Here is a 13,077-nt window from a genome sequence, read left to right as displayed (position 1 = left end):
CTCAGAAGCAGAGCTCCCACGTTTGGCTCACTAGGCAGCTTCCCAAGCGGGGCCGTTTCGGTGCACTCCCAGAAAAGGCCAAGTTCAGTGTGCACTTGGGAGGTGAGTGCACCCCACGCCAGGAGAGGAGTCGTGCTGGGGAGGAGGAGAGGCTGTGGCTGGATGGTTTGCAGCGTGCTTTCAGCTGAACGGGGCTAGGCATTGCAGTGCTCCATCTGTTCCTCTAGCAGCCGAGTTATCTTTAGCTCTGAACATGTCAGTGTTGTATGGTGCTGGTATGAACCACTTCAGCTTGCACCCCAGCATTCCTGTAGTAGTTAGAATTCCTACTGCAGGAAACTGCCTGGAATAATTCCACACCCCACCCCACCCCCCCCCCCCCCCCCCCCCTTCCTTAAATTTTTATTCATGTTTTTACATGGGCAAAACTCCCCCAGCCTATATATATATATATTTTATATACATATACATGTATTAAAAATCTGTCTCTATTTGAGAGCAATGTTCCAAACTGCCACCTGTTTCAATAGCAATGTTGCAGCATTGGAGAGGATTACTGCAGAATGCTAAAGTAGCTTTCCCCCCAAGTGAAAGCTTCATCTGATTTGATTGAAAACCAAATCAGACCTTGAGCATCTGACCTTCTGACATCCTGTCATCTATACATTTAAAGCACCCAGCAACAGAGAATGTATTTGTGCAAGAGTGCCAGTACCTCAATATAGAACCTAAATCCAAATACGAGTGCTTGCGTGTCGTGCTGCTATTTGAATATGTAAATAAATGGAGCTATAAATAGCTCTATATGTTATGTACATGTTAAGTGAAGGTGGCAGATCCGACAGCTGAATGGCTCTGCTGTTTCTGAATGCTGGGAGAGGCTCCCTGCACGCTCCCCACATCTCTCATGTTTGCTCCTACCCCTCTCAGCCTCTCTGCTATCACATTTTTCAGGCCTCTGGAGAAGATCGTGTGTGGGGACAGGAGATGTTAATATTCTGAGTCTGTGCTGAGTTGCTAGGCTACAGAGAAAAAGGAACATTCAAGGAAAAGGGATGGTAGAAGGAAGAGGGTCTGCTGAGCTGTTTGGAGATCCAGAGAGGTCCTCTAGGCAGATGAAGGGATCATTTTGGGGCAGGAGGGCATGCGTGCATGTGGGATGAGCTGTGGGGTAGTCCCTGCTGTCCTGGCACAAACAGAGTCTCCGGCCAGCCCCAGCCAGAAAAAAAATGGCAGAGGAGGGAGTAAAAGACAAGATCCCCTGGTCCCTCCCAGGTGTGCACAGCTGCTCTCCTGCTGCCTGTTCCAGGGTGTGCTGGGTCACCAGGCTGAGCATGCCATCCCATACATCCCTGCCTGCATTTTCCAGGGTGTGCTGGGTCACCAGGCTGAGCATGCCGTCCCATACATCCCTGCCTGCATTTTCCAGGGTGTGCTGAGCTCCCATCTGAGGCTCTGGTGAGGAGGGGAGCAAGGCCAGAACACGCTCACTGCTTACAGGGTGGATCTCATCTCCTTTTCCCTCTGCAGCACCTGGCTGCCCCAGTGTCTCCTGTATCCTCAGTGTGACTGCAGGGAAGGCAGCCTGTGCCTTCTGTGTCCCTGACCACCTCCTCTGATGCTTTCCTAGGTCACTGATACACAAAGCACTCACCCTTTTATCCACCAAGAGTTTGTAGCTAGGCTTGAAGGGAACTCGAGGTTTTACAGTAGAGAAACTCCTGTCTGAGCCTTGTTATCCCAAGTCCCAAGGCTGTTTGCCCCAAGAAGAAGTGTCAGGTATTTAGCTGTGAGCCATCAGAGCCTTCAGTTTCTATGTGTTCCACTCTTCTGGAGGGATGGGTTTGCCCCATGCTTCTCTCCATATCAGATCCCTCAGAAAAAAAAAAAAAAATAATAAATAAACAGTGCATTTGGGTATTTTTATTATCTGGATACTTTATTTACTGAGCTCACGTGGGCTCCCTGCCAGCTCTGCAAATAGAGCTCCTTGGCTCCAGGACTGTTGGTCCTGGTGCTGCAGCAAGCACTCACTCAGCGTGGACAGGGACTGCAGCTTGTTCTCCCCATCCAGTTGGCTGTGAAGTCAAAGCCTGCTCTGCTTGTGGACCTCCACAGCCTGCTGAAACCTCTCTTTTTTTCTTTCCCTTCATGCATCCTGTAATAAGCTTGACTTGTTCAGCAGAATCGGAGCGTTTCGTACAGCTGCAGTGTGAATGCTGTTTGCAGTGTCACCAGCACCCACCCATCAGGTCTGTGATCCCACTCTGAGGATTGGGATGGATGAAGTGGGAGAGGGCCAGTGACCACCATGTGGTGGGCACTGCTGCTGGCCTCAGCCTGGGCTGGATCCCTTGGAATAACCCATGGAGGGAAGAGGAGGTATCCATCACCCATCCTTCATAATTGCTACTCCCAGTAACCTTGACAGTAGAAATTCTTTCCTAGAACAGATCCATTGATACCCCTGCCCTTTCTTGCTGTCCCAGCATGACTGGGCAGTGCTCTTGCCACACTACAGCTGATAAAGCTGATTGCTGGCCCTTTCCTCTATCACCATTCCCTCTCCCTGAGGAGGGAATCACCTCAGGGGCCACAGACACAGCTGTGCAGAATATTCACGTGCAGAAAGTCACCCCAGGTACAGAGCTCTGGCTGCAGGAGTCTGAGGGTTTGCAGGTGAAATGGTTTCCATCCAGTTTGCTTGTTCCTGTTGAAAAGCAGCCCTTGCTTTTCCAACCCCAGGGCTGCCATCCTCTGTGCTGAGACCAAGCCTGACCTAACTGAACCCCCCCTGCCAGAAACCATCTCTTCATGAGCCCCCCTGCTCTTCACCATCTACTTCATCCTTCCTGCGTGATCAGACTTTACTTTCTACAGGAAACAAACATAAGTCTAAGTTTTTGGTCAAGCCAATCAGTGCCAGCCTAGCTGAGGTGATGGTTTCACTCAGGAGGTGCTAGTTGTCTTAAATGATTTAAAGGATTTGTTTGCCTCTGGCTAACTCCTGGGAAATAACATCTTCCTGGCAATTTCCAGAACCTGAAGGAGGAAACCTTCCTTCCCTAAGTTAAAACAATGTCTTCAAAGCCCTGTGTGCCTTGATATTGTTGCAGAGTCTCGTGGTTTCGATGCTCAGAGCTGGATATACCACATTTTATTTTGCCATGTAAAGTAATAATATTGCTTTATTTATAACATGTATTCCTACCTCTGCAGCCCCAAACTGCATTGGAGGTCTTGACAGCACAAGGAATCACAAGCTCTGTCTCATTTTTTTCCTCAGGGAGGAAAAAATAATTTCTCTGTTTACACACTTAGCACTTGCCCAGAGATGTGGGGGTAAGGTTTAGGAAACATCACTCATCTTCCAGCATCTACTTTCCCTTGACATAATCCAGTTTTCTTCATCCTTCTGAGAGCTTTAGAAACTGATATCTTCACTAGTCACCGTTCAAACGTCTCACTCAGATTTAATTTACTCTAATAGGCTGGTTGTTGCATGTTTAATTAAATACCAAGTAATTATTAAAAGCATTTTTGAGCTTTCATGGCTGTATATTAGATATGCCAATATGTGTGTCCAGGAGAGCACTGGCAGCACAGGCTGAAAGGCAGGGAGGAGAGGGAAGGGGAGAATTCAGGCACCAGCACTGTGGAAGGCAGTGGGGTAGAGCTGGATTAGTGCAGCTCAACAGTGGAAGGTGAAGATGGCCTTGGAAAGCACCAGGGTTTTCTGTGGTGGGTCAGCATAACCTGTTTTAAATCACCAAGCACTTCACAGCAAAAAGTGTCTCGTAATAAAAGCAAGTTCTCGGATTCCCTTTCCCAGCTCTGCAATGCCTGGTCATAATTCTTCTCTGGGACTCCACAGAGATTGGGCATTAATGCTTGTGTGTCCCACACTGTGGCATTGTGACCTTGTGCATGCCTGGGGGGAGGTTAAGAGAGTTAACACGAGGGGCTAGGTTAAGATTCTGCCTTAAGTAAATATGGCAAGGGAGAGAAGGGACTTGGGAAGGCTTGGAGCAGCCATTTGGAGACGTTTGATGCTCTAGCAAAACACAAATGTCAGTTCCCTGTCAGTTCCCAGCCCATCTAGGATTAGAAGATCGTGTAACAGCATCCCCTTCTGCCCCCAAAATGGTCAAATTCCTGAATTTCCCAAACTTTATGTACGGCCTTGTTTCTCTGCCCTTGGGTGGGTGTCTGGCCAAAGCGTGCCCTTCTGTGCTGGTTTGCCATGGCAAGCTACAGGAAACAAAAATGTGTCCCCATTGAGAGGCTACTCTCTGGAAAAGGCAATTTCTCAGGCTGTGCTGGGTTTTGAGAGCAATCCAGCTGGTGCTGCAGAAACAGGACAATTGGGGGCAGAAAGGGCTCTGGGTTTGTCCCCTCTGCTCTGCTGGCACTTGGGGGACAGAGTGAGGAGAGCAGCCCAGCAGGAATGGTGTGCAGCAGCTCACAGATTTCATGGCTCAAGGGTAGAAAGTGCCTGGCATTGTTCTCAAAGCGCTTGCCTGAGGAAGATGTGCTGCAGGTGGTGATTTTGGGATTGCTGCCTGTGACTCTGAGCAAGGTTGCTGTTTTGCCTGTGCTCGCAGAGCAGGTGATGCTCCTCCCTGTGCCCATCAGTTCTGGCTCTTCCCTCTTTTTCTCTGCTTCCAGCAGGGCTGGGGCAGTTCAGCAGGTGACACATGGTGCTGCCTCCTGCTCAGACAGGGCACTGAGGGCCAGGCTCAGGACTCTGAAGGCCTTGTCACAGCAGATCCCTTTGGCTCAGGACCCAGCTGTGTCCTCTAGCTGACACCTGCAGGGCCAGCACCGTTCCAGGTGCTGCAGGGATAGGGCCAGGCAGGAGAGAAATAGGGCAACAAAGCCACACTTTCCCTGCACACCCTGAGCTGTTGAGGATATTGCCGACACCTGTCCCAGTTTCTGGTCATGCATTCAGCAATTAAACACATGCAAATTACTACAAAAGTAGATCAGATTAGTGAGGGGAACATATCCATGCAAAGTACTTCTCAGGTCTTGAAGAAAATGAGTTCAAGAGCACACAGACCTGCAGCACAGAAGGGCACAGAGTATGTCCTAGAAGCCAACCCTTCCTTGCACTGCTGGAAGAGTGCTCCTCCTGATTCCCAAGCCAGTGCTGGCATGGCTATTCAAAAAGAAGGAAGGTGGAAAAAAATTGTGTCTTTCCTGCCTGCTAGGCTGAAGCATAGGGAGAAGGGCAGTACTCGAAATATTTGTCACTTTATGTACAACAGCTGTCATGCAGAACTTCAGACTTGTAAGCTGGGCACTGGCACTTGCACCAAAACAGAAATTAAAAGCAGCATTTTGGCAGGATGCTCTCCCCATGAAAAGTACAGTAAGTACAAAAGCTGCTGCCTCCTGCCCCAAGCAAAGGTGAGATTTTTGAACTGACTCTGTGCTGTCTCAGGGCTGGAAAGGCAGGTGTTTACTTATGGCAGGTTAACTGGTGCACGTTGAGGTCTGGAAAGCCTTGATTTATCTGTTTGGAGATGGACAATCCCTTGTGAGGGCTGAGTAGATGTCTTTGATGAGCTTGCTGAGGAAGGGCTGTGGTCATTGTGCTCAGTCTTTCCTGTACATTCCTGTACATTCCTGTACATTCCTGTACATTCCTGTACATTCCTGTACATTTTACACCGCTCCAATTCCTTGCAGCTGACTGCAGGCAGATCCTGTCTTCTCCCCTTCAAAACAATTCCTCTTATTTCTCCTATCCCCTCCTTCAAATGAAACATACTTGAGGACTACTTTGTCCTTTAATTTCTTTCCCAAGAATGACGGGAACAGGAGCTGGTGTTTAATCATCAAAGAAGTTGAAGCCAGCAAACTGTTCATTAGTCTCTGGCAGTGGCAGCTTGGTTTTTACTAAGTCAGATGTTCCATTTTTCTCCCTCTTTCTGGAGCATCTTGGCTTTCCTAATGTTCTTTTGTGATCTTGGACAAGGAGACCATATGTCATTTGCTTATATAGGGAAAGACTTTTATTTGGTTGCTTCTCCAAAAGGAGGTTCTTTATCAAAGTCAGGCAGCAAAAAAGTCAAGTGGTACAGCCAGAGCTAGAGGTGAGTTGCAAAACCTCCTTTATCCCTCATGCCCAGAGTCCTCAGCAGAAGAAGAGCAGTGCACTCTCTCCCCTGCAGAAAAGTTATTGTTCCCAGTTCCTTACAAGTGCTTGGTGAAACAGCCTCCAGTAGCAGCCTGGAACAGTCACCTTCACTTTCAAAGCCCCACTGAAAGGTATCCAACTCATTTGTCATCCACAAAAATGGACCAGGCACAGGCAATATCTGTGTTGCCAGAATTTCTGTATTCTGAGCAAATATTTGACCTCTCCACACGCATTATTCTTTCAATTTCTGGTCCTGGTGCCTGAGTCTAGTGGAGCCCCTAATGAGTCTGCATGCTTCTGCCTCTGGACTGGTTCAGTGCTGAGGGTTCTCTAGGTCACAGCATGAAGGAAAATGATCTGACCCAGCCTGCCCACAATGTGTGTCTCTTAGGGGCTGTGCTGGGGATTTAGGGAGCAGCTGCCTGGGAATTCTGTTCAAATATGGGAGCAGTTGGAAGATGGAGCCTTGCAGCAGCAGGCTCAGCATCCTTGAGCTATTCATTCCTGTGAGTTCCTTTCCGTAACAACTTGAATTTATTTTCCATATTAATGCTTAGACCTTCCAAAATACTCTTATGCTCCTGACTTCATGCTTTTGTAACATCTAATTGCACAGGCTCTGTGGAAAGTTATTTCCATTACCTTGCCTTCAGTCTATTCTTGTACAGCAACCCATTGCTGAACTCTGCCAGAGCTCTGCTCTGTGCTTAACCCCTGCAACAGTTCTATCTGCCTTGCTGCCTCCTGCCTCTATCAGAGCCTCTCAACTACTTCTGAGAGTGTTTGTGGTTATTTGTGCTCTGATGAGTAACCCTGAAGTGTCTAAAAGGAGGTGGGACGCTGTGAGCCCGAGAGCACAAGGTTGTGGTTGTTTACCAGCTTAATACAAGCACTACAGGGAGTTGGGAAAGAGAAAACCTGATTTGTACCTGTTTAAAGTGATGTGCATACAGTGAAGAACTCAGCTGTGGAACTCAGGCCACAAGACTGCAGATGCCAAAGGTTGAATATGCTGAGAAATGAGATAAACTCTCACAAGAGAAACTGAGGATCTTCAATTAAGAAGGTACCGGCTCTGACTGAGGAGATCCTTTAGTCCAAATAGCTGTAGAGTTAAGTATCACAACAAAGACCCTTTTAAACTCATATTCCTCCCTGCCATTCTCTCCTGTTACTGAAGACAGGCTATGACTGTGTAAAGACTTTTGGTCTGACACAGCACACCTGTGACTCCAAAACCAGCACAAACACATTTGTAAGAGCTCTGCTTGTGTTCAGATCATGTTTGTGTCCTGCACACCAACACGGGACTGCAGCAGAGGAAGAGCTCCTTCATTTTGTATCCCTCCTCTCAGTGCAGTGACAGAAAGGGACACGATGCCCTGTGGTGCCTTAAGTGCTCCTGTCCACCCCTTGCTGTTCTTTGATTTGTAGACAAGGAAGCTCAGGTTCCCAGCCTGAGCTGGCTCCCCAAAGTGCTGTGTCCCTTTGGTGCTCTGGGCACATCCCTGCACATCATTTAACAGCCCTGGCTGGCCCACAAGCAACTCTTGTGTGTCCTCAGGGAGTTATGGTGGGTTCAGGTAATACCTGCTACCTCCAAGCTCCAGCTTCCTCCTGCCCTCCCGTCTGTTACTGCTCCAGCAGCACCCAGCCTGTGCTCCCCACGGCAGGAGCAGCTCCTCTCCTGTATTAATCCCCTCCCCTGGATTCACAAGTCACTGCCCTGGTCCCCACCAAACTTTGCCTTCCTCTGCACAGTTGTGTTTGCTCCTATGCTCAGATCTGGCATCTTAACCTGGGACCCTCAAGAGGCAGCTTTGGTGTTGTGTGACAGTGGGTTCATTTCTGCTCCTGGGCTACACAGAGCCAGCACCAGTGGGGAGGGGTTCAGGGCCAGCCTAGCTTTGCTTCCAAAGGAGCATTTCACTCCCCAAAGGGGCTCTGTGAGATGGAGGAGGAGAAGCAGCTTATAGGATAGATGTTAATAAAGGTGTTTGGAAAATGAGCCAGTGGAAATCCATTCTTGAATTCATACCTCTGGTGCCAGCTTATTTCCCTTCTTGCTGTGACTCAGCTGCTGTTCCCTCAGACTTCTCTGCCCTGTCCTCTGAGAGTCTGGGGAATCCCTGTGCATGCTTGGCTGAGTTTGTTGCCTCTGGGGTTCTGCAGGAAATACCTTCCTCCATTCATGCCCCTGCCTTGTCAGCATGCCAGCCTCTCACAGTGTACACCATCTTTGGTTGTGGGGTCTCAGATGAGCTTCAGGAAAGGCTCTAATTATCACTATCCTCTCATCTGGAGATGGATTTTAGCACTCCTGTCCTGGTAGGGCTCCCCATCATTCCAACACCCCCCAGGTCATCCTTCTGCAGTATTTTTTGTGTCCCTCTAGGTGAGCTCTGCTCACAGGGAAGCATCTCAGCACCACGAGTGCCTGTCACCTCTCACCTCTGCCTTGTGTGCCTCACTCAGCAGGAAGGAGGAGAGAGAAAGAGAGCCTTTGGAAAGCCTTTGGGAAACTGGGGAGTGATGGTGTCGGGGGGGCTGGTGCTGGCAGCTCGCACAGAGCCGGGCATGGGCAGGGATCCCTTCAGGACAGCCAGGCTCAGCAGCTTCCCAGCTCTCCAGCAGGCTCAGGTGTGATCCGGGCTCCAGAGGGGAGCTGTGGTGCCCAGAGCCATCACACACACAGCTGGGACGGGACAGCAGCTCGGGGATGCTGCTGCAGGCAGGGAAAGGGCTGGGAGCTGCTGGGTACCAGACTTTGGGGACAAACCGAGGGATCTGGCCACTGCTGGGAGGGCAGAGGTGGGGGAGAGGCCTGCTTGGAGACACACAAGCCCTTTTAGCAAAGAGGCACGTGCTTTTTAGGTCAGCGAGCCTCAGCAGGGCTGAAACCCAGCTTCCCCCTGGCCAGAGCTGTTGATTCTGGCATTTCAGCCTCCCACGGAGGGATGCTGGGGAGGGCAGGGGCAGCCTGACATGGCCAGCTAAGCTCTGGTAGCAAAGCCCAGCTGGGCAGAGTTTGAAGGTATCTTTGCAAAGCTTTCCTTTCCTTGGCATGGAAAAAGGGAGAACAAGGGGAGACATGCAATTTCTGGTCATATCCACCCTTCAAAAGCCCCTTTGGCCTTGTCCCAGCCTTTGTTTTTTTTTTAGAAATGAATTCCAGGTTCATGCTGAACACTTTCCAAAGTGCAGTGTGACCTGGGGGTTTCTGATGAGGAGTGGTATCTCCCTTCTTCCAGCCTTGTCTCTCCTCTCCCAGCAGGCACCAGATGAAGCAGGAGGTTGCACAGTGTGTGCCCCTTCCAGTGAGGGTCCTGCCTTCTCCCCCAGTGCAGATTAACTTGGCAGCTCTCCACAAAGCTCCCCCATCCTTGCCCCAGCTGTGATGGCCATGGCCAGACTCCAGCCCTGCCTGAGCATTTTATGGTTCTCCACAAAGACCCAGTGGGATCCATCATTTGGAAGCATTTTTGTTGCTGCTGGAGCTGTGCTGGTGCAGGGTGGAGAGGGTCTAGGCTGTCAGTTTAGAGGCAAGTGAAAGTCAGATTTTCCTGCAGCTCTCGTTTGCCCCTCCAGCAGCACCAGTGGAGAGCTCTGCTTACTGGGTGTGTGTGCAGAGGGAAAACCCCTCAGTTACCCCTTGCACAGGCAGCAGGGAGATCCAGCTGTGTTGTCCCACCGAAGTGCCTCAGCTGGAAGGAAGAGCTGGAAGGGTGTGCAAGCTCCAGGTGTGTTTGAATTCCAAGTTCTTCACTGAACCTGGTGAATTGGCCAGCTTGCTGTCAGCTGGTGACTCTGGGAAACCCAGCTTGTGTAATATCTGTGGCATCAGCAGGCTCGTGAGTGTCATGGATTAGTGGGTGGTTTGGGAAAGCCTCATATTAGCCCAGTGACAGATAAAACCCCACAACAAAGGCATTGTCATCCAAGACTTAGAGGAAAATCGGGCTCATTGCTTCTGATTCCTGAACCTATGAACCCCACATGCCTTGGCTCCATCTGGCCATTCTGCTTCTGCAGAACGATGTCACCCTTGGCCATTGCTGCGTGTGCCTCTGGAGGGAAGGCTGTGATTAAGATCTCAGCAGCTCTGGAGCCTGGCCAGGATGTGATGTTAGGGTGGCACACGGGTTCTTCATAACTGCCTGACCAGGAAATGGGGGATGAAGGGCAAGGCAAGCTCACTGCTTCCACTCCTGATTCTGCTCCTCTTGCTGTAGGGGCCCTGTCAGACCCTCCAGCCCCCTGCCTGTTGTGGCATTTTTCCTCTGGCTGTCAGCTTGGGGAGTTCCCTCTCCCTCCCCGTGCTCCCAAGTCCACCCTGCGAGCCCCCTCCTCTGCAGGTTCACTCCCTTCTGCTTGGCATTTGAAGATGTCTGTGTCTGTTATTTCTTATCTTAGCTTGTCTAGCCCTGATTTGTAGAAAGTTTGTAAGTTGGCTAGCTGTGAATAATAACTGGTTCCTTCCAAAACTCCCACCCTCCCAAGAAGTCCTGTTAAAAGAAGCCCAGACCCCCAAATCCTTTGTCTTTTCCTGGCATTCCCTTTCCAAGAATAAACTTGAAATATAACCCAGAAGAAAAGTCCCCCTTTTCTGGCCTGGGTCACCTGCCCTGTCCCTCTTCCCCATAGCTTGGTTCTGTGCCCACCCCATGCCAGTGTCCTTCCAGGGAGGGCTGACCACCTGCCCTGCTCTTCCTTCTGCCCAGAAATCCTTCCTGCTGTTCAACAATGCTGTGAGAGCAGCAGAACAAGAAGTGGAGCACAGGAATCAGCAGAGAGAGATAGGCTGAGGCAGCTGCACGAACCATGATTATCAAGTGCTCACCTCCATGGTGCTTCCCAGAGAAATCTGTTGTGCCAAGAAACCCAGGAAGGTTGGAGAACAGATCTCAGCCCTGTGCTGGGCTGGCTGTTCCTTCCCAGGAAGGTCTCTGCACCTGAAGAACCTCATCTAGCTGATGGCTAGGGCGTAGGCTTTTCTTTCTGCACCCCTCTGAGTTTGTTCCCGTCAGTGCTGGGAATAGAGAGGATGTGTTTAGAAGGTGCACTGTTCACTTTGTAAGCAGCTTGCCCTTTTTGTCTTCTGGAGGTCAGTGCCACCTCTTGCCTGCTGCTGCTGAAGGCTGGCAGGAGCCTGCAGTGACAGCAGGGTGGCCTGGTTAGGGGTGAGGTGTTGCAGGGCTCTGTCAAGGATTAGAAAAATGCAGGTCAGCAAAGGAGCTCGCCAAGATGTGCAGGGGAGTTCTCAAAGGGGGAATGGAAATGATGCCTCTGTGACCAAGTACCCCACGGGCAGGGGATGAGTCTGTTACCAACAGGGGGTAAGAGGCTTCAGGAATTTGGGTGCTCTGCTCCTCTGTGCACTCACTGCAGTGCAGCCCCAAACACCCTGGGAGGGATTCTGGGGACAGCATCTCCCTTTGCAGGGCCCTGACCAAAATGTTTGTGCCTCAGAGAGAAGGACTGTGAGGTTTCTGAGGAAGGAGTTTACAGTCCTTTAAAAAGCAGAGCAAAACAGTTCCTTGGCCAAAAAGCTGCCACTGCTTCTTTGTTCTTTTCAAGACAGCACAGAAAGCGACAGATATAGCTCTGTATCTGGTGTACATCGCAGATTTACTCTGTGACCTTTTGAATCTGCATGTGGGTCTGGATTTCTGAATCATAGTTAGATACCCAAAAGCTGCCATTATCTGTGACGTGAGATTATTTGAGCTTGTTTTCAGAGGTGTTAATCAAACGTGGCTTTGAATGAAGGCTGTGGGAGAAGACAGGCAGGCAGATGCCTCAGTGCTCAGCCCAGATGTTGGTGCATGAGCAAGCTCCTCACCAGCCCCTCACACAGAGCTGGGATTTGCAGAGCAAAAAGGCTCATCCTGCAAATTCATGTGGTCCAGAGGATTCCAGTGGCACTTCAGGGACTGCTTGGGAGGAGAAAATGTGTCTGTGATCCCACCTGTTCTAGATCATTTGCAAAAAATGCCTTTTATTTAAGGACTTTGGGAAATATCTCTGACTTCTGTAGGGTCACTGTCAACAGGACTTGTGCCCACTTCCTACTCATCATCCTATTATTTTAATGCTATCTGGTTTACCCCAAAAATCTCATCTCCCAGCCTATTTAAGACGTGTTGCGAGAATGTTTCCTGAGAATGTTTCCTGTCCTTGGTGTGTACAAGACTCCTTCCTATACTGCTTGTTTACCTGAGAAGAAGGAACTGTTCTGTTATGTGGCACCATACTGTGCCTCTTGGACAGGCTGATCTGATCTGAGGCTTCTGGATGTGCCCTGGATGTGCCCAGCAATGGGTTTGGTTTTTGCAGAGCTACAGCCATCAAACAGCTCACTCTCCTTTCTATAAAATATTTGTGTTAGCAACAGTTTTAAGTGTCATCTTTCCTCTACTGGATAGGAGGGGAGCAGGATACGTGTGGAATTGTGCTAGCTGGGGATGGTTTGGGAATCACAGAATTATTGAGGCTGGAAAAGACCTCTAAGATTGAGTTCCACCTGTGACTGACCCCTGCTTTGTCAGCCAGACCATGGAACTGAGTGCCACGTGAGGCTGTTCCTTGGACTCCTCCAGGGGTGGGGACTCCACTGCCCCCCTAGGCACTCCATTCCCATGTTTAACAACCCTTTCCACCGAGAAATTCCTCCTGATGTCCAAATTTATGGGGAATTTTTCAGGGAGCTGCCCCTTTCCCAGTGGGTCATGCTCCACTGAGGACAGATTTCCTCCCTGTATGTCCCTTCCTAAGAACCACGAGGAAATCCCAGCTTGGCTCCTACAGCGAGGCAAGTGCTGAGAGCCTGTCACAGCTGGCCTGGCTCCACCTTGGAGCCTTGGCCTGGAGGTGAGGCTCTCCCTGTGCCCTTTGGGATGGCCTCAGCTTCTGCTGAAAACAAAACT

At 50.0% G+C, this 13,077-nt stretch overlaps 1 protein-coding gene across 2 annotated transcripts in view; it reads left to right on the top strand.

The window, feature by feature from the left end:
* Nucleotides 1-13,077, top strand: part of LOC111929205 (gamma-aminobutyric acid receptor subunit beta-4) — a 73,139-nt gene that overhangs the window by 36,832 nt on the left and 23,230 nt on the right. The window lies entirely within an intron of this gene.

Source organism: Cyanistes caeruleus, chromosome 14, assembly GCF_971803275.1.
Source record: "Cyanistes caeruleus chromosome 14, bCyaCae1.hap1.1, whole genome shotgun sequence".
In the NCBI taxonomy this organism is placed as follows: Eukaryota; Metazoa; Chordata; class Aves; order Passeriformes; family Paridae; genus Cyanistes; species Cyanistes caeruleus.
Note: the sequence above shows the minus strand (reverse complement) of the source record. Positions and strands in the feature narration are given on the sequence as shown.